We start from the raw sequence: 21,253 nt of genomic DNA on the forward strand, positions 1-21,253 counted from the left end.
CCACGTCTTTCTGGCTTATTTCCTCAAAAAATGTTTTGTAAGTGTGAAACTATGTTGACATATTATAAAACGGCATAAACAGAAACAGGTATTTAGTAAATGATATAAAAGCAATTGGCCCAAAAAATTTTAAAAGTTGGATACTTTTATATCAGTAACGTGCTACTGATGGAGTGTGATCCATTCTTCAAAGGTACTTTTTTTTGTGGCGGAAAAAGCTAGAGATAAGACTCAGTGCCTCAGGTTTGCCTAACAATAAAACTTAGAATAACGTTAAAGTCATTCTAATTTATTTAAATTAGCATGAATACCTGTTTTTAATTCGTATTTGTATGCGTGCTACGGGAAGAGAGATATGAGTATAGAATAAGGAAATACCGTATTTACGATTATGAATAGGTAGGCCTTAACCCTGCACAATTTACGCTGTGGCTACGCCACCAAGAAACCTGTCGTTCCGTTGGTGTTATAGCTTAACCTTAGGCCTAAAGACTACTTTGAATATGAGTATGAACTAAATAACGTTGACCAATCAAAGATTTTTATTAATGGTTATTAAGTCAACCTAAGAGAGAAAGAAAAAAACGTTGAAATAACAAGAAAGTTACTTTGAAAGCTTTTAAACGAAGAGAAGACTATATAACTCACCTCGAGTGTTAATTGGGCGTCTTTAAATTTAAAATGTACCTAACGTAGGACTAAACCTATCTACACCAACTTGGGGGCATTGAAACGATCCATATACTTTGATGACATCAGCCGATTTTTTGGTAATATATTTTATGGTATTTATGGGACTATGTTTAAGTCGATCGAATACTGTTATTGGATATAGTGATATTAATAATCAGATATCCATATTAATTTATAGCCTGAATGCTAAAAACGAAATAAAAATGAGTTATACCCTTTATTTTTTACATTAAATCCACCAGCACTAAAAACATATTCGTCTCTAAGTGTTCCTATTTAAGTGAGAGGTGGGGATAACATTTCTGACATGGTTTTTATGCAGTATGAGAATTACTTATTAAAAAGTTAAAGTTATCAGTACGCTGGCGTATCGTTTAACGCACGGGGAAGATATAAATATCCTTGGAGACTGGCTGGGGGATAGTATGTCAAATGCTTTTATATCATTTGTTAAATAGTTGTTTGTAAGTATATAGCTTCACACTTAAGCATTTGGTAAAGATAAGTGCAATAGCTCGTGGGAAACATAGTGGTAGTCTGAAGTCCAATTCCCTCATGACACTCTCCGAGAGATATAGACGACTGTTTGTTTGTTTATTTATTTTTTTAAATTTTGCATAAAGCTACACGAGGGCTATCTGCGCTAGCCGTCTCCAATTTTGCAGTGTAAGACTAGAGGGAAAGGAACTAGTAATCACCCTCGAAGCCATCTCTTAGACTACGTTTTACCGACGAAGAGTGGAATTGACCGTCAAATTATAGCTCTCCCACGGCTGAAAGGACGAGCACGTTTGGTGTGGCGAGGATTCGAACCCGTAACCCATAGATTACGAGTCGAGCGCTCTAACCACCCATTCATGCCAGCCCCGTAGAGATGAAGCCTTGGACGGCGAAAGTATATTGATTTAATATACTAGACAAATTTATTCAAAGTTTGAAATACTTTTTACAAAACTCTGAAAATTTTTAGAGCGTAAGGTGGCGAACGTAAACGTTACAGCGGAATACGACAGGTATATTTGTGAGTAATTGTATAAATGTTAAAGAGATTAGTCAAGTCCTGGATAAAAGCAAAAGAAAGAAACAAAAAAAACTTGCTATTTTCTGTATACTAGAGAATTTCTAGATTAAAACAATAAAAACTATTTTAGTTATCACGGTAAAAAACAATTATCCTAATAAACAACTAATCCCGTCTGAACTGTATAATTTCTTATGCTTGCATTTTATCTGTACTGGAGTTAAATTATAAATAATTATCAGAATATTATTCTGAACTAGAAAAAATAATATTAATAAAAATAGATAGTTAAATAGCTGACCTTGTTATTGGCTCTAAATAGAGTACTTTGACACCTTTTGTTAAGAACCTCATAGCGAAAAATGGTTCCAAATAATGACATTAAATTCTGCGCTCAACCCTCGAGAACCGACATTTTTAAGAGTGCGTACATTTGCGTATTGTGCATAAAGTGTGCAGCTACCTTCCAAAACGCCCTAATTATTTACAACTATTTTAGGAAATATGTAAATACTAAACAGTTTCACAGTTTTAGTACATACTTTTAAGGGATTGTTAAATGCAGAACAGATTGGATAATGTACATCGTTTAACTTACAGATCAAAGGTTTTACCGTAGTGTGTGTTTTTCTTCCAACCTTTTATAGATAAAGCTATTGCGTACAGGAAGCATTGGTGTCGAGATTTTTTCTTTTATTGAAAGCATTTCCAAGTGTTTTCATGTTTTGTGGTCCTTCCCTTTATTGTAGATATTCATCTACTTTCTATACAATATAAACATCCGAAAGGGGACCACAGTTTACTTTAATATCTTTGCTATCTCACGTCGTATTAAAGGACCACACTCCACTGTGATATCCTAACCATTTCATATAGTATCAGAAAACCACAGTTCACTCTAATATCTTTGCTGTCTCACCTGGTGTTAAAGGACCACAGTCCAAATCAATATCCTTGGTGTCTCACGTGGTGTCAGAGGACCACATTCCACTGTTACATCCTAGATATTTTACATTGTATCTGGTTATTTTCCAAAGAATTCGTCATCTATTATTATGAGCTTTGTTATTTTCAAGTAACATTATCTTACTTTCTGTCTGTTGTTGCATTTAAGTAATGTTTTAGTTCTGTTTATAAATGTTCTGTATTAAATCTTATAATGGTTAAACTGTTTATATTTACCACGTCAGTTTGCTTGTGGTATAATGTTTGTTTCCTCTATATTTTTTTTTTATATATATACCATATTTAAGCCTTGTAAGACGCATTTTTTTCTTTAAAAATACCTTGAAAAACTCCTATCCGTCTTCCAAGACAAAGTGATGGGTTAACTTAGGGTCTACTCAAAACAGCCTCTCATACTGATTGTCATCTCATTAATTACCAATTGCAAGTATTTTCAATTGCACAAAACATTCAATTTAACTAAAATTGTCGATATACTGTGAAGAATATGACGTATTTGACTGTATTTACTCAGTGGGTTGAAAAAACGTTAGGGCTGCATCAAGATGTTGGTTACATCTTCAATTGTGTTTACAAAATCAGGTTTCGTCTTCCATGATATAGCGTCTTACAAGACGTAAAATACAATATATATATACACACACACATAAGTCCACTCTGTCTGTCAGCATGGTGGTTAATTTGCTTAATTTTAAATATAATTCTCGGTTTGTTTCTTCATTTCATATTAACTAAATTCATTGAGCAATGTAAAAATTGTCTGTGCCAACTCAATTATATCTACGTAATGTTCACTCAGTTCGTGTAGGTAATGAACAGTTCATTCATATAATTAATTTGCTTACTGACCGTTTCTTCAGTTCTTCCAATTTAATTATAATTCTATGTTGTTCAGATAACGCTCAACCATATGTGAGATTTTAACGCCTAGTACTTTCTCAAACATGTTTTGCTTTTCCAATATCAAGTTAACATTTTTTCCGGACATCTGAATAAAGTTTTGTTTCGTTAGCTGTGCGTTTTAAAAAACATCGATGGATGTCCATCTTTGGTCAGCCTGACTTGTTCTTGTCACACATGGTTGTTCCTGGTAATTTTATAATTATTTAGCTACGGTAATTGAATTTAATCTAATCTGGATGTTTTAACAGTATGTTCAGTTAAGTATTAGCAGGTTTGTTTCACTAACGGAATTTTGTATTGTTTACGTAGAAGGTACCGTGTGTATTGTTTCATTAACACTAATTGTTGGACACATTATTTTGATTGTTACGTATAACGATCATTCGTCAATCATAAAAATCTGTAGTTAACTATAACAATTATTCTGTAAGCAAACATTTAACTGATTCATTCGCTTGTATATCCCATAAAATCCTAAATCTTCTCTAATCCTATACAAGTCGATACACATAACACCAGCAATTCAATAATAAGTTACGTCAAGACTTAACAATTTTCTGTCGTTAACTACACCAAGTCCCGGTGGCTCAGCGGTAATCTTCAGGGGCTGATAACGCAATAAGTCGTGATTGCTCGCGGCTGACACAATGCACTTGGCTTATTGTGTAGTTTAATGCCTAAACACAGAACAAACAAACTATATCACACTTTAATTAGTGTAATATATATGTTGCCTCCCTTTTTAATGCAATAATAAGCATACATCCAGGTATTAGACTAATCTTTTGATAAGAGAGACTATCTATGAAGTACGGTATTCCATGTACATCATTTTTATCGGGTGAAAGTTGCCAATATTGTGGGAGACTATATGCTGTTTCTATTTATTTCCCATCGCTAGGCCTGCTCTTCTCAACTACAAGTAATATAAAGTAGTGTACGTACAACTGAAATTGAAATCGACTATGTTAATTTTTGCTATAGTTATACAACATTTGATTTTAAATAACCACAGTCAGTCCTTTATGATTTCTTTTTAATGATGATGGTAAGTTCTCGCCTTCTTTTCCTTCTTTCTGCCGCCGTGTTAGCTCCCGCCTCAGCGTGAGACTTCCAGGGGTAGCAGGGCTCCCCACGGTGGGGAGACGAGTTCTTGGCCGTTAGTTTTACTCTCTTCACACCCTTCTCTGCACCCCTACCGTGACGTCTGGCATACCTGACAACCTATTTTTACGAGCACCCTCGGTGACCTCGGGGCGTTAAAGGCTTGGCATTCATCAGTCTAAGCTACAGCCCGCCGAGTTTAGAAAGGCGAACTAACAAGCTTTACTGACTGGACTAATTATAACAAGAAAGAAAATGGACTAGAAACCATAAGTAGGATAATAATACCGTATGTGATACGAATAAGCCAGGATTTTACATTTTAGTCAGCACGATATAAACTAAACCCGTATAAATGTAGCCCAGGATACAGTGATTAATACATGACGAAATGCGTTTAGTCTGATGAACTATTTTAATTACATTTCTATTAGTCAAACACAATGAGGTGATTGCAGTTCGGTTCTCACACATTCGGGAAAAACGTAGGATAACAAACTGAAGAACAACGAAAAGCGCGTGGTTGCTACCCAAGAAAAGTTGTCATAATTTAGGTTGTTTGTACGAAATAACAGAAATTCAGAAAAAAAAGGTGTTATCCGAGTTCAGCGGATTTAAAATCGTTTCTCGACTTGCATTCGTAGAAGCTTTAGAGATTCAAAATTGGTTTTTGTTTCTCAAATCCTTTGCCCAGAAAATACAAGTTTGAGGACAACGTTTTTAGAGGTAACAAAATTTAATGTTTATTACACGTTTGTGACACACTCGTGAGTGTATTCTGTTTACAAAATGTTTTTTAATACAACCAAACTCTTCTCCTACTTGTTGAAAGTATAGTTGTTGTGATAACAGTGAAGTACTGATTGTTTGTTGTGACAACAGTGAAGTACTGATTGTTTGTTGTGATAACAGTGAAGTACTGATTGTTTGTTGTGACAACAGTCAAGTACTGTTTGTTTGTTGTGAAAACAGTGAAGTACTGATTGTTTGTTGTGACAACAGTGAAGTACTGTTTGTTTGTTGTGACAACAGTCAAGTACTGATTGTTTGTTGTGACAACAGTGAAGTACTGTTTGTTTGTTGTGACAACAGTGAAGTACTGATTGTTTGTTGTGATAACAGTGAAGTACTGATTGTTTGTTGTGACAACAGTCAAGTACTGTTTGTTTGTTGTGACAACAGTGAAGTACTGTTTGTTTGTTGTGATAACAGTGAAGTACTGATTGTTTGTTGTGACAACAGTCAAGTACTGATTGTTTGTTGTGACAACAGTGAAGTACTGATTGTTTGTTGTGATAACAGTGAAGTACTGATTGTTTGTTGTGACAACAGTCAAGTACTGATTGTTTGTTGTGACAACAGTCAAGTACTGATTGTTTGTTGTGACAACAGTGTAGTACTGTTTGTTTGTTGTGATAACAGTGAAGTACTGTTTGTTTGTTGTGAAAACAGTGAAGTACTGATTGTTTGTTGTGACAACAGTGAAGTACTGATTGTTTGTTGTGACAACAGTCAAGTACTGATTGTTTGTTGTGACAACAGTGAAGTACTGTTTGTTTGTTGTGACAACAGTGAAGTACTGTTTGTTTGTTGTGATAACAGTGAAGTGCTGATTGTTTGTTGTGATAACAGTCAAGTACTGATTGTTTGTTGTGATAACAGTCAAGTACTGTTTGTTTGTTGTGATAACAGTGAAGTGCTGATTGTTTGTTGTGACAACAGTGAAGTACTGATTGTTTGTTGTGACAACAGTGAAGTACTGATTGTTTGTTGTGATAACAGTGAAGTACTGATTGTTTGTTGTGACAACAGTCAAGTACTGTTTGTTTGTTGTGACAACAGTGAAGTACTGTTTGTTTGTTGTGATAACAGTGAAGTACTGATTGTTTGTTGTGACAACAGTCAAGTACTGATTGTTTGTTGTGACAACAGTGAAGTACTGATTGTTTGTTGTGATAACAGTGAAGTACTGATTGTTTGTTGTGACAACAGTCAAGTACTGATTGTTTGTTGTGATAACAGTGAAGTACTGATTGTTTGTTGTGACAACAGTCAAGTACTGATTCTTTGTTGTGACAACAGTGAAGTACTGTTTGTTTGTTGTGATAACAGTGAAGTACTGATTGTTTGTTGTGACAACAGTCAAGTACTGATTGTTTGTTGTGACAACAGTGAAGTACTGTTTGTTTGTTGTGACAACAGTGTAGTACTGTTTGTTTGTTGTGATAACAGTGAAGTACTGTTTGTTTGTTGTGAAAACAGTGAAGTACTGATTGTTTGTTGTGACAACAGTGAAGTACTGTTTGTTTGTTGTGACAACAGTCAAGTACTGATTGTTTGTTGTGACAACAGTGAAGTACTGTTTGTTTGTTGTGACAACAGTGAAGTACTGTTTGTTTGTTGTGATAACAGTGAAGTGCTGATTGTTTGTTGTGATAACAGTCAAGTACTGATTGTTTGTTGTGATAACAGTCAAGTACTGTTTGTTTGTTGTGATAACAGTGAAGTGCTGATTGTTTGTTGTGACAACAGTGAAGTACTGATTGTTTGTTGTGACAACAGTGAAGTACTGTTTGTTTGTTGTGATAACAGTGAAGTACTGATTGTTTGTTGTGACAACAGTCAAGTACTGTTTGTTTGTTGTGACAACAGTGAAGTACTGTTTGTTTGTTGTGATAACAGTGAAGTACTGATTGTTTGTTGTGACAACAGTGAAGTACTGATTGTTTGTTGTGACAACAGTGAAGTACTGATTGTTTGTTGTGATAACAGTGAAGTACTGATTGTTTGTTGTGACAACAGTCAAGTACTGTTTGTTTGTTGTGACAACAGTGAAGTACTGTTTGTTTGTTGTGATAACAATGAAGTACTGATTGTTTGTTGTGACAACAGTCAAGTACTGATTGTTTGTTGTGACAACAGTGAAGTACTGATTGTTTGTTGTGATAACAGTGAAGTACTGATTGTTTGTTGTGACAACAGTCAAGTACTGATTGTTTGTTGTGATAACAGTGAAGTACTGATTGTTTGTTGTGACAACAGTCAAGTACTGATTCTTTGTTGTGACAACAGTGAAGTACTGTTTGTTTGTTGTGATAACAGTGAAGTACTGATCGTTTGTTGTGACAACAGTGAAGTACTGATTGTTTGTTGTGACAACAGTGAAGTACTGATTGTTTGTTGTGATAACAGTGAAGTACTGATTGTTTGTTGTGACAACAGTCAAGTACTGTTTGTTTGTTGTGACAACAGTGAAGTACTGTTTGTTTATTGTGAAAACAGTGAAGTACTGATTGTTTGTTGTGACAACAGTCAAGTACTGATTGTTTGTTGTTACAACAGTCAAGTACTGATTGTTTGTTGTGATAACAGTCAAGTACTGATTGTTTGTTGTGACAACAGTCAAGTACTGTTTGTTTGTTGTGACAACAGTGAAGTACTGTTTCTTTATTGTGATAACACTGAAGTACTGTTTACTTGTTTCAAACTCTTCGTGCAAAGCTATTCAAAAGCTATCTGCATAGAGACGTCCTAATTTTGAACTGATCGACTAAAGAGAAGGCAGTAGCCAAGAGCTTTTGTTACCAACTCTTAGGGTACTCTGATCAGACAGAATGGCAGAGCTTGGTTACGGTAACGGGTTACGAACTATAAGTTCATAATCTGGTTACACTAACCAAAACAAAGGCTACCAGCTCAACATTAGAATACTGTTCAATTAAGAGTTTAAAATGCTGCATGTAAATGTTTTAACACAAATGTAAGCTATTCTACAAAATAAATTAGCACCAAGATACTTAGTACCTCAATATCATAACGAAAATGTTTCTTTTTTGTTTGTGTGGTCTAAAAGTGCAGAAATATAATTACTTTTAAAACAGTGAAATTAAACAACTGAAGGGTGGAAAATTGTCCATAAAAGTTTTAAATATACATTGTTCAAAACATATCAGTTGCGTTTGATGAAACTAGCGTGTTTCATGTTTGTAGTAAAACTCTTTAAGTATAATAAAACGGTTTAAGATACTCAAAAACTTAGGGATCTTGACAATGAATTAGTTGTGATTATTGTTCAATGAATTTTTCTTAACAATTATTACTTTTCAAAGAAAGCAAAATGTAACTTACGTGTTTTTATTAGCTGCAGGAAACGATGCTTTGTTATTAACTTACCTTGAAACACGGCCACTTTAAAAATATATTTGTTGTTTTAATGTTTGTTATTAGATTATATATAAAGTTTATACAACTGTAGACTCTCAGTAACTCAACGGTAAGCTTGAAAGCTTATAACGGTAAAATGTGTGATTTAATCCCTCTTGTGGGCAAAGAGCAGATAGCCCGTTGCGTAGCTTTGTGCCCAAACTACACAGAATAAATGAAAAGTTGAAATTGTCATTGATACTTACTGAAATGCGTTTGTATATTACTACTGTTTCTATAACCACTCAGAAATAAGTGTACGTATTATACGTGCATATATATTATGTAGATACACAAAACAGTTTGTCACAACAGAATTAATAAAACTTAATTGTATACTAATCGCTTTATATTTAAAGTTTGTATGTTCTGTTGTTAATCAAAACGCTATACAGTAAGCTATCTGTGTTCTTTCCATAGCAGGTATCGAAACTTGATTTTGTGCGTTATAAGGCCTCATACCTGTCGCTGAGCCACCGGTAGGGGGAGAGAGAATGTTAAGGGAAAATTCTAAGATAACGTTATATCTACGAAAAACAAGAATAAAAATATCCTATTGGCGTTTAGCAACCACCCTAGAGCCTAGGTTTGTGTCACGAATTACATTATTTTTATGTTAAGCTAGATTAAACATAATGAGCTAATTACATATTTATTAAACAGTATAAACGACTGAAAATGGGATTGAAAAATGAAAATAACTTGCAGTTGGAATTTCATCGTTTTACTTTTGATATATCATATAGTGATATACTGTATAACAATATAACACATTTATATACGTCTACCATTGAAAGTCACAATATAGCCTTGCCCATTCTCTTGTTTGTTGCAATAGTTAATTTATTTTTTATTTTAAGTTTGCTAATACCAGGTTCATAACGGGTTGCGAATGTTACATTGCTCTATATTTGATTTCTTTCAAGTACTGTTTTACCAAATTTGTTGCATGCTGGAGATCATTCTCTTGTTTAAAAATGAATCCCTGCGCAACAAGTCTTATTTTGAGGTAATGAAACGAAGCTTGTGCCCATCAGCAGTCAGGGTACCATCAATTGTGTACAGATAATCAACATCACTGGTTTAGATATGACTCACTTTTGTGTTGCATACCTAGTATGTTTCACTGTATATGTTGTTTTGTAACTATGATAACACTTTTTGTCATAAAAAAAAACTATAGCTGATAATTGCCAAACATTTCAGTTTAAGTTCACCTGTATGAAGTAAAATTTTCAATTATTAATTGTCTCTTTTAAGCACTGATTTCTGATGTCCTAGTATGCATCTTTCTGTTCTGAAGGTAACACTTACATCTGAATCTATAGATAGATCATTGGTAAGATCTCTACTACATATTTACGTATGACTTAAAGAGCATACATAAAAAAGTGAAGTGTTGCGGATTTTTAATTCGACCCATTCTTTTATCAACAATACTAGTTGCACGTACAATATGCAGACTTTCTATACAATTCCTGCTGAAAATGAATTTCTTCTAAATTTGCCGCAAGGAGTAGCCTTAACCACACGTTTATTTCCACACTTTTGTCATGCAGAACTTCTGTCCTGGGAGCTATGAATACATTCACCACACTACTACTGAGAATAGTTCGCCTGCATCTATTTGTGTAAGATTTATTCTTGCGAAGCAGTGTCTGATTGGTTGGATTGCAATGTAAACTATCTGCACGCGACAGTATTGTGATGTTACAATAAACGGGAAGAAATTCTATAATATGTATTTTTAGTCATTCTTTTATCGTATTATGACATTTAGAGATATAGATGAAATAAGATGTGGAACTTAGAAATATTTGGCTACCATAAGAAGTAGAATGATACCATGGTAATTGTATGATTCTCAACCAATGGATCTTGAAAGGCACAGCAAAGGGCCGCCGCGTGCCTTATTGTATAATTGCAACAATTCTTTAAAACATTTGCTTGTATAGCTATATTAATTCTATGGCAGTAAACCAAATCAGAGATGGCCTTAGAATGTGTTTTTGAATTAAATTACAGTTTATGAGGACATGTATTATTACAAAGATATTTGAAAGCTGTCATTAATTAATATTTTCTAGTGCGTACGAAGGCTACCTGCTTAGGTTTAGAGTGATACACACATGTGCTGTATGCATATTTATATACACAAATATGTCAGGGTTTCGAACAGAAAAAGATTCTTGAGATGTACTCTTGAAATTACTCGCTGGGTTTCTCTGTATTCACGAGATAATTATGGGCTTTTACGCATTTTCTAATTATATGTAATCACGTTAAAGTGAAATTATGGCAACAAATACTTGAGGTATTATAGTAAGTCTAGCAGTTCTTCGCTACTGGAATATCAGGCTTAGGGTAGCTCTTAACAATACGATGTGATTTAGGGTAGCTCTTAACAATACGATGTGACTTAGGGTAGTTCTTAACAATACGATGTGATTTAGGGTAACTCTTAACAACACGATGTGATAGTGTGGTTAACATTGAGTTCACTTTTCTATTCAACAACGTGAAAACGTTCTAAACAATAAACAAACATTAAAAAAGATAAGATAAATTTTTTTGTGCGTGAGCTACCTTTAGCACCTACCTAATGCTCGCTATGTTTATATATTTAATGCGGTCGAGTATTGGAACTTAAAGGGAACGTGGAAACTACTGTATAGCTTATACATTTTTAAAGATTAGGCTTAACGTTTCCATATTTCATGTCTTTCTTGTGGTGTGAAAAAAAGCTACCTTGTGAGATTTTCTTCTTCTACAGAACGAGGATCTTTTATTCGTTGACACTAACGAAGATAAATACCTCATTTCGTACGTTATACACATTTGCTCTGCCGATTTAAGCGGCTAAACTTGTCGAATCGGCGTGACAATCAACCAGTCGTTAAATGTGTAGCTCTCGCTGCAAATGTCCCATAATAGAGGCTGTTGATGTTTCTCTCTCTTCCTCCCTCCCTTTCTTTAATGCTGGGCCAATTCAAGACCCGAACAACATCTATGTTTATAATTATATGTTTCTTTTGTTATGCAAGTCTTTCTTGCTTAAATCATAGCTCTTTAATACTCGCGTTTACAAACGTTCTGGGCTTCCGTGCGTTTTTACGACTTATTTTGTTGATAGATACGCACAGGTTATGATTTATTAATATTTATTTATAACTATCTGCAAACGGCCCAATCAGTAATGTAGATTCTAATGTATTATCTCACCGCTAGAGTGTGTTTTCTTATAGGAAAGCCACATCGGGCTATCTGCTAAGCCCACCCAGGGGAATCGAACCCCTGATTTTAGCATTGTAAATTCGGAAACATACCGATGAACCACTGGGGGTCTCGTTAATAGAGACGCACAGGTTATGATTTATGAATATTTATTTATAACTATCTGCAAATGACCCAATCAGTAATACGGATTCTAATGTATTATCTCACCGCTAGAGACTACTGGTAGTATCGCAGAGAACAATAGTTTTGTATAGTTGTATTTAGTGCGCACAATCAGTACGATATTCTTTATACGTTCATCACAAAACTTTCCTTATTAGCAGTACTGGAATATCAAGAAAATATATTTTGCACTAGAAATGTTTTATTCGATACTTTTCTTTTTAACGAAATTAAGTAAATAATTGTGTACAGTAGAAACAATGTGTGGAGATTCGTACTATTTAGCCCTTAAAAATGGAGTCGATTTTCAACAATAACGTAACATTTCAAAATGGAAAGGCACAACTTGACAGTTATACGTGGTTTCGATCTTATAAACTACTCTGGTTTGTGGCATTCAAATTTAGTGTAAAAAATGCGTCGTCCCTTCTTCCCAAAACAAAATGAACGCTGCGGACTCAAACTCCAATCTGTTTTTAATTTCTTTTGAATTACGTGCAAAGCTACTCGAGGGTTATCTGCGCTAGCCGTCCCTAATTTAACAGTGTAAGACTAGAGGGAAGGCAGCTAATCATCGCCACCCACTCTTGGGCTACTCTTTTGCCAACAAATAGGAGGGTTGACTGTCATATTATAATGCCACCAAGGCTGAAAATGTTTGGTACGATCGGGAATCGAACCCGCGACCCGCGGATTACCAGTCGAACGCCTTAAACACACTTGGCCGGTCCCATTTCTTTGGGACACTATGGAGTACCTTATATAGTGCTCCATTTAAATAGTAAATGAATAACATACACGGTTGTTAACTCCTGTAAGTCAATATTGTGGATTACAGATGTAAGCATGAAACGACCACTGACGTAGTAATACAAGTAGATGAATAAATATTAGTTTCATTCAAGACTTTGTTATTGAAAGCAAAAACTGAATAGTCAGTATTCATTAGAATTTTTAGTATATGAAGAAAAAAACGGCTGATGAAACATTCATATGTATATGTATCTTCTCACATAAATTGAAGTTAAATTTACTCAAGGTGACAAATCTGAAAAAATATAACCATATATGGGATCAACGGATCTCCCATGACTCTTCACGTTTCGGTTTGTTTGTTTGTTTGTTTGGAAATTTCGCACAAAGCTACTCGAGGGCTATCTGTGCTAGCCGTCCCTAATTTAGCAGTGTAAGACTGGAGGGAAGGCAGCTAGTCATCACCACCCACCGCCAACTCTTGGGCTACTCTTTACCAACGAATAGTGGGATTGACCGTAACATTAAACACCCCCACGGCTGGGAGGGCGAGCATGTTTAGCGCGACGCGGGCGCGAACCCGCGACCCTCGGATTACGAGTCGCACGCCTTACGCGCTAGGCCATGCCGGGCCTTCACGTTTCGGATTGCTACAAAACTAGTCTGAAGTGGGTTCGAGAAAAAGTTTCTTTCTTCGCGAAATCGATTAAACACAAAACCTTCAAAATTTAGCGTCATATGCTTGCTTGTGTTTATGTTTCAAGCTTAAGAAACTTATTTCATTTACTACTTATTTAAATCAAGAACTGTAACCTAACGATACATACTGAGTGGAGTTTCGTCTGTTGGTAATAAATGCTTCGTTGATTTATCGGAATCGAAAGGTTCCAGAAAGAAGTACCGTGTAAATAAAATATTAATGACCAGTAAAAATCGACGCCCCAAAGGGCTGATCAGTTGACGGACACGCCTCGCGATTGCGAGGAAGGTTAGGTAGCTTATTTTAATCGTAAAGCAATATAATGGGCTGTCTGCGCTGAACCCTCTGTAAGGATAGAGCTCTAATTCTAGTTCTAGAGTTATAAGTCATCGAAACTAAATATCCTCCAACTTAGTTCATTCTCAAATGTACTACATTATATATTTAATAATTATATAGAGCTTATTGATAGGTTGAAATTAGGGAACATCAAACATGCCTACAACTGATAGTTATACATTACTATAATAAACCTTATTATGTGTTTGCAATCTTACAGCATAAAAATACATTAGAATATCAATAATACCAACTAATCCGTTATCTATATAATTCCAGTAATACCATCTAATCCATTACCAATTTAATACCAACTAATCCGTTATCTATATAATATCAGCTATCATGTCCTCGATATGATGTCATCTAACATGCCACGTATATATGTCTAGTAAAATATAACTTATATATCACCAAGGGGCATCTACGTTATCCATACTGTATTACCTGACACACTACCCAGATAATACAATACCACTTAATACGTCACTTATATAATACTTATAATACCAAACAAACACTATATGTCTAGTAGTGCTAGATAACACAGGCAGTTGCAACGAAAATAGGACAAACACATAACATACACAATATCAACAGACACATAGCATACATAGTACTAACGAACACATAACACAGGCAGTTCCAACGAAAATAGGACAAACACATAACATACACAGTACCAACAGACACATAGCATACATAGTACCAACGAACACATAACACAGGCAGTTCCAACGAAAATAGGACAAACACATAACATACACAGTACCAACAGACACATAGCATACATAGTACTAACGAACACATAACACAGACAGTTCCAACGAAAATAGGACAAACACATAACATACACAGTACCAACAGACACATAGCATACATAGTACTAACGAACACATAACACAGACAGTTCCAACGAAAATAGGACAAACACATAGCATACACAATACCAACAGACACATAGCATACAACATACATACATAAAAAACGGATAACATGCATAGTGTTAACAGACGTATAACATACATAATGCTAACAGACGGATAACATATATAGTACCAACAAAAGTATAGCATACATAGTACCAACAAACACATAACACACATTGTACCAACAAACACATAACACACATAGTATCAACAAACATATAACACACATAGTACCAACAAACACATAACACACATAGTACCAACAAACACATAACACACATTGTACCAACAAACACATAACACACATTGTACCAACAAATACATAATATACATAGTACCAACAAACACATAACACACATTGTACCAACAAACACATAATATACATAGTACCAACAAACACATAACACACATTATACCAACAAACACATAATATACATTGTACCAACAAACACATAACACACATTGTACCAACAAACACATAATATACATAATCAGTGATGTAGAGAAAACCCACTTGTAGAGAAATATATATGTAAAAACGGCTCGTTTGAGTTGAGAAAATTTTTTACGTAGAGGAGTTAGCAACGTTTCGACCTTCTTCGGTCATCGTCAGGTTCACAAAGAAAGAGAGAGATAACTGACCGGAAGCTGACCACATGTTTGAAAGGGGTTGTGTAATGAGTGTTGGAATGTAGAGGGCGGGCTTAGATGTTTGAATATACAATATTATATTATTTATTTTTTTATTATTATTTATTATATTATATTTTAACATAGGTATAAAGGTGAGCCTTTATTTTGGTCTTGGGTTGTTGTATGAGTAAGGCTTGTTTAATTTTGCGTTTGTTTATGCTTGTTTCTTTATTTAGTATTTGAGTGTTTTCTATGGTTATGTTGTGTTTATTTGACTTGCAGTGTTCGAAAACGTGTGAAGGTGACTTTTATGTTCTTTAAATCTGGTTTCCATTTTCTACTTGTTTCTCCAATATAGAAGTCGTGGCAGTTATCACATTGTATTTTATAAATAATGTTGGTGTGGTGTTTGTCAGTGTAGTTTTTACATAGTATAGACCTCAGTTTTGTGCCTAGGTTTTGAATAAATTTGGTATTAACTGGAATGTCATATTTTGTTACCAGTTTTTGCCAAATGTTGGTTATTTTTCTGCTGATGTCGAGAATATATGGTATGCAGCTGTATATGGTTTAGTGATTTTTTGATTCGTGAGATATATTTACTTTTGTAAGTTGATTTTGCTTTTGTCTAGGTGTGTGCGTATAATGTTTTCTACGGTTTGTGGAGGAAACTTATTGATGTTGATGAAGTATTGTTTTATTTTGTCTAATTTTATCTGGTGAGCATAGTTTTACGGCTATGTTTATTTGGTTTCTTAATATGTTGAGCTTTTGTTTTGTTTCATGTGCTGAGTCCCAAGGAATGTATAGTCCAGTATGGGTGATTTTTCGGTGGATTTCTGTTTTCAATTGTGTATCGGTTCTTGTAATTTTGAAGTTAAGAAATGATATTTGATTGCTTTATTCCTGTTCACATGTGAAGTTGATGTTGGGATTTATAGCGTTAATGTGCTTAATTTTTAATTTTTTCAACCTTCTGGTCTACAGTTAAAGAATGTTCCTGCATTTTGGGTTTTCTGTCTTGATAATTTAGTCCATTTTTTGCACGTTTGGTGTCATTCCGGTAAATAAACTTTCGTGATATATTTGATTATTTTGTGGAAATAAAGACAAACTGTGGAAAAATGATAATTTCTGTAAGGATACTCAAATAATTAGTTATTAGATTATATGGGACGTTCCTAAAGAGTGAATTCATAGAGGAATGAGGTTTTTCATGTGATCTGCTTGATGCATTCTTGCTGGAGTCTCTAATTTCTATGGGGCAAGTAAACTACTGAGGCACCCTGTGTATTTCCTCCCTCGTGTATGGCTCCTCTCGGTGGACTCAGCAGATAGTCCGATGTGGCTTTGCTATAACAAAACACATACGCACACACACCCTCGTGTATCTCCAGAAACCTTTTAGCTTAGCTATTTGACCTTCAAATTGACTCTTGACTTGTTTAAAACACAAAAAATGAAAACAGATTAGCACTGAAGATCCAGCAAGAGACGAAAATATAGTTCAAAACGGAGGTATCGAACTGATGAAACAATGCATTATAATATTTATACTTTAGAATGTATTACAGTATATTTAAGTACCTGTACTTACTACAAGGTTGATATGTAGTTTCGACTTAACTGGTGCTTGTTTTGATCGGAAATGAATATCGAGGTTTAATATAAAACTCAAAAACCTTCCACAGTCACTGTGTATGAAATGATACGTGTATATACAAACATTCTCTAGTACTCGCCTGAACTATAAAACGGAAATTTAGGTTATACTCATACATAATAAACAAAATATGAAGTCAGGAATTTTCTTAAAACCCATTAAAACGAAAAATGGTTTTCAACTTTATGTCCGTTTATCGTTATTCTAAAATGAGTAAAGTATATTAACCCCTTTGTTTGTTTTTGAATTTCGCGCAAAGCTACATGAGGGCTGTCTGCGCTAACCGTTCCTAATTTAGCAGGGTAAGACTAGAGGGGTCATCACTACCCACCGCCAATTCTTGCGATACTCTTTCACTAACGAATAGTGGGATTGACCGTTACATTATAACGCCCCCACGGCTGAACGGGTAAGAATGTTTGTGGTGACGGGGATTCGAACCAGCGACTCGCAATATGAGGGTCCAAACTAGCCGATTAATTAGGTTATTGATCGAAATATTACTTGTGACATCAGACAGAAGATAGAGTTGAATTGTCACTTTTACACTCTACTAGCTTGAAATTAATAGTGGATAATCTTAAAGAATTGAGGGAAATGAAAATGTGCAGTTTCGAGTGAAGCTTCATCACACGCAATAATAAATATGGTATTGTTGTACATTTAAACTGTTTGAAACACCTCAGACTGCGCCTGTACACTTTGTAATACAAACATGAAGGAATATATAATTTTATTATAAGTTACAGCTTTTACAACAAGGAAGGGTATTTCTAAAACGGGTCCGACGTTTCGATCACTGGTGCGATTATTCTCAAGTATACAAGTTTTAACGATAAGAAATACTTTATGATTTAAGGTAATGTCCAAGAATCTAACGTGTCTGAATTTTAAAGTGATAGTGAGTACGTAACATATGAACGTCAATTCGCGTGACGGATGAAACCAATAGATAAATACACAGTGTGATGTCATCTCATTCACGTATTTATTGGTGGCTTAATTCGAAAGTGTTTAATTAAACACATTACATACCATTATTTTAACATAATACTACGCATAGCGTATGATTAAATACTATATAAGATGTCATCTCATCCAAATGGGTATTGGTAGGGTTAATTACAAGGGGTTTATAACGAACTATTCCTTTTTTACATACATAAACATTGAAAAGTGATTTCAGTCCTCACCATGTTAACTTTTCGGATTCTACTTTTAACGTGTCATGCTTTTTTGATTTTATCTTTAATGCACAATTCTTTGGTTTTACTTTTAACTTGTAAAGCTCTTTGACTTTACCTTTATCATGTTAATTTTTTGGATTATATCGTTAACACGTTACGTTCTTCCATCCTGTCTTCAATGTGTTATAGTAACTGCTTTTCCTTTATAAACTAAAGTCTTTCAAAATTCACTTTTTTTTACATTATTCGTCTTTACATTTATTCTTTGTTTTGTTTCAAGAAACACCTATCAGACGTTTATTGTAATTACCTGTCATATTATCCTGATAGCTTTAGTATTCCCAAATCGTGACATAGTTTTTCATCACAAGAAATTATTCGAAAGGTGTAAACTTGCGTGTGTTTCGTATTATGGTTCTCCTTCTTTGTGTCGTCGATAGCGGCTTTTAGAGATAGGTTTTGCTCAAAGCACTCAGCACGCAACGCAGCAGTTAGTCCTGGAGTTGGGTGTCGTTCTTCTTGTCTCTGGAGTGCTAGACAAGCAATTTTTCTCATATCTGTAAAGACGAATGCTTCATTTAATGTAAAACGGCAGAGCACGCAAGCGAAAAGATACTTTCTCTCATTAATTACCATTCGCCAAAGGCGTCTCCGTTTGAATTCATTCCAGATTGAAGTTCATCTCCAATTTCCAATAGGCTATACGGGCCTGACGGCTGAATGATATAACAGTACTTGGAATGGAAGATAGGAAACATTCTGATTGAAGTGACTCAAGCAATCGATCTATATAACCAAATCTATGTATCCGTTTTAGTGTGCATTTTTTAAAAGTATTTCTTCCAAAAGAGTGTCTTGTCGTGTGGTTATCCTGCGATTTTTCAGAACCAAGTGTCACACATAGTTTACGTGAATGTAAACGAACACATATTTATTTTTAATCACCTGTTACTGGTTATTGCGTTTATATTTCTAACTTAGAATTATTTCGTAACTATAAATAGTAAAATCCTTCACACGTGTACAAATGCTAGTAAGAATAATTTCACCCAAACTACTACGAGAGATACTTGTGTTAGCTATTTCTAATTTAAACGCGACACACTAGGGGAAGACAGCTAGTCAACATCGTCCACCGCCAGCTGTTGAGCTACACTTTCACTAACGAAAAATGGGATTGCCAATAGTAATTTATAAGCGATATTTTATTAACCTATTTACCTCTATGATTTTTAATTTTCAGATGGTGTGATTCGCAAGTGGCGGTTTTTGTGGGAAATCGTCTGCAAACTTGCCATCCAGTGTAAGAAAAAACAAACAAACAAAGTCGTTATCATTGTCAACATTGGTTCTTTTCTAATCGTCCATGCTGGAAAGGATTTATGAACTTTTAAAAATGGACGAATTTCAAGCAAACAAAGGTCATGAAATGCTCTAATGATTCCCGTCTTCTGTCACCAGCGTCAGCCATTCTTCAAGCTATTCAGTGTGGAGAACTGGGGAGCACGCTGTGAGGAATTGACGTCACTGTAACACCTGCGGCGTCAGTTTCCGGGTGTTGTTCTCCTTTATATACAGAAAACACCAATATTCGCCTGTCAGGACAGCTTTCATTAGAACAAGCTGCAGAAGAAAAAAGAAGTCAAATCTAAGTTTCCTCTCCAAAAAAATCTGTGATGAAAAGATGGTGATTAATTATCTATCTCATCCCCTGGTGGGAACAAAGGATAACACATTTCTTGATTGATATGATTAAAAAACTCAGGAAATCCTTTCAATCACCTGCCTACAAGAAAAATACTTATATTGTTGTATTAATTGCGTTAGAATTACTTTCAAAATATACATGGTGTTGGGAAATATAAAAAATTACATCTCTCTATAATATATTAAAATAATGTGAAAAATACATTCCAAAAATTACAATTTTCTGCCCCAACTCTTTATAACTCGTGTGAAAAAAATGACCAAGCATTCTCTTCCAACGAAATAAGGAACGTATGATTTTTATCCATAACATGTCTGCTGTTGCTGCTTATGCATACTGTAATTCTGTTAGATACCAGGTTATATTATATAAATATGTTTATAATGATAATCCATAGTTATCAAATGGAAATCCGTCGGTTGTGTGGGAAAAGATTACGAAAGAAAGAGGGCGCCTCTGTGTAAATAAAAATAATGTTATACTCGTCATAAAATAACTTATAAGATTGGTTATTCATCAATATGTTTGTTACTTCCTCGCTGGGAAAATATACTCAGCTTTATTGTGCTTTTAGCGTGTTTGTAAATAAATAAGCAACATGCGCAGAAGTGAGATAACACTATTGATATGAGGTGTGTTCACTAGACATGAACAAAAACCAATCATGACGAGATTGAAAATACAATATAAAATACCAATAAACGCAAAGAGATCAAATAACAACGCTAAATGGCAGACTTCTGTACACAATAATGAGAGAGAAGGCAGAAAACGTATTTAAGAGAGATATAAAACAAAGGTAGAGTTCCGTATTCGTAAGTGTGACATATAGAAACATATATAGCTTAAAAGGAAACGGACTTTTAATCTGCAAAGCGTACAACGACAAGAGTTAAGTATATATTACACTCGTAACCATCATCACCAGCGAAACGTAAACAATACTCGATGTTAAATACAAAATAAATAAATGATACTATGTCAATTATCCTTTCCTAAAAATCTAGTTTGTAAATGATTTAAATAAATAAAAATGTTAATCACTTATTTAT

The 21,253-nt window shown here is 34.6% G+C and overlaps 2 long non-coding RNA genes across 2 annotated transcripts in view; one reads left to right on the forward strand and one right to left on the reverse strand.

The window, feature by feature from the left end:
• The first annotated feature begins 451 nt into the window (after window positions 1–451).
• LOC143228646 (uncharacterized) lies at window positions 452–20,819 on the forward strand. Its single transcript, XR_013015371.1, has 2 exons — window positions 452–770; window positions 19,737–20,819. It is a non-coding gene; the product is annotated as an uncharacterized LOC143228646 (long non-coding RNA).
• LOC143228638 (uncharacterized) overlaps window positions 18,282–21,253 on the reverse strand; it is a 39,977-nt gene continuing 37,005 nt past the window's right edge. Inside the window, exon 4 of the long non-coding RNA XR_013015369.1 lies at window positions 18,282–20,116. This is a non-coding gene — a long non-coding RNA (uncharacterized LOC143228638). The remainder of the gene's footprint in view (window positions 20,117–21,253) is intronic.

This window comes from Tachypleus tridentatus, chromosome 1 (genome assembly GCF_004210375.1).
Source record: "Tachypleus tridentatus isolate NWPU-2018 chromosome 1, ASM421037v1, whole genome shotgun sequence".
Taxonomy (NCBI): Eukaryota; Metazoa; Arthropoda; class Merostomata; order Xiphosura; family Limulidae; genus Tachypleus; species Tachypleus tridentatus.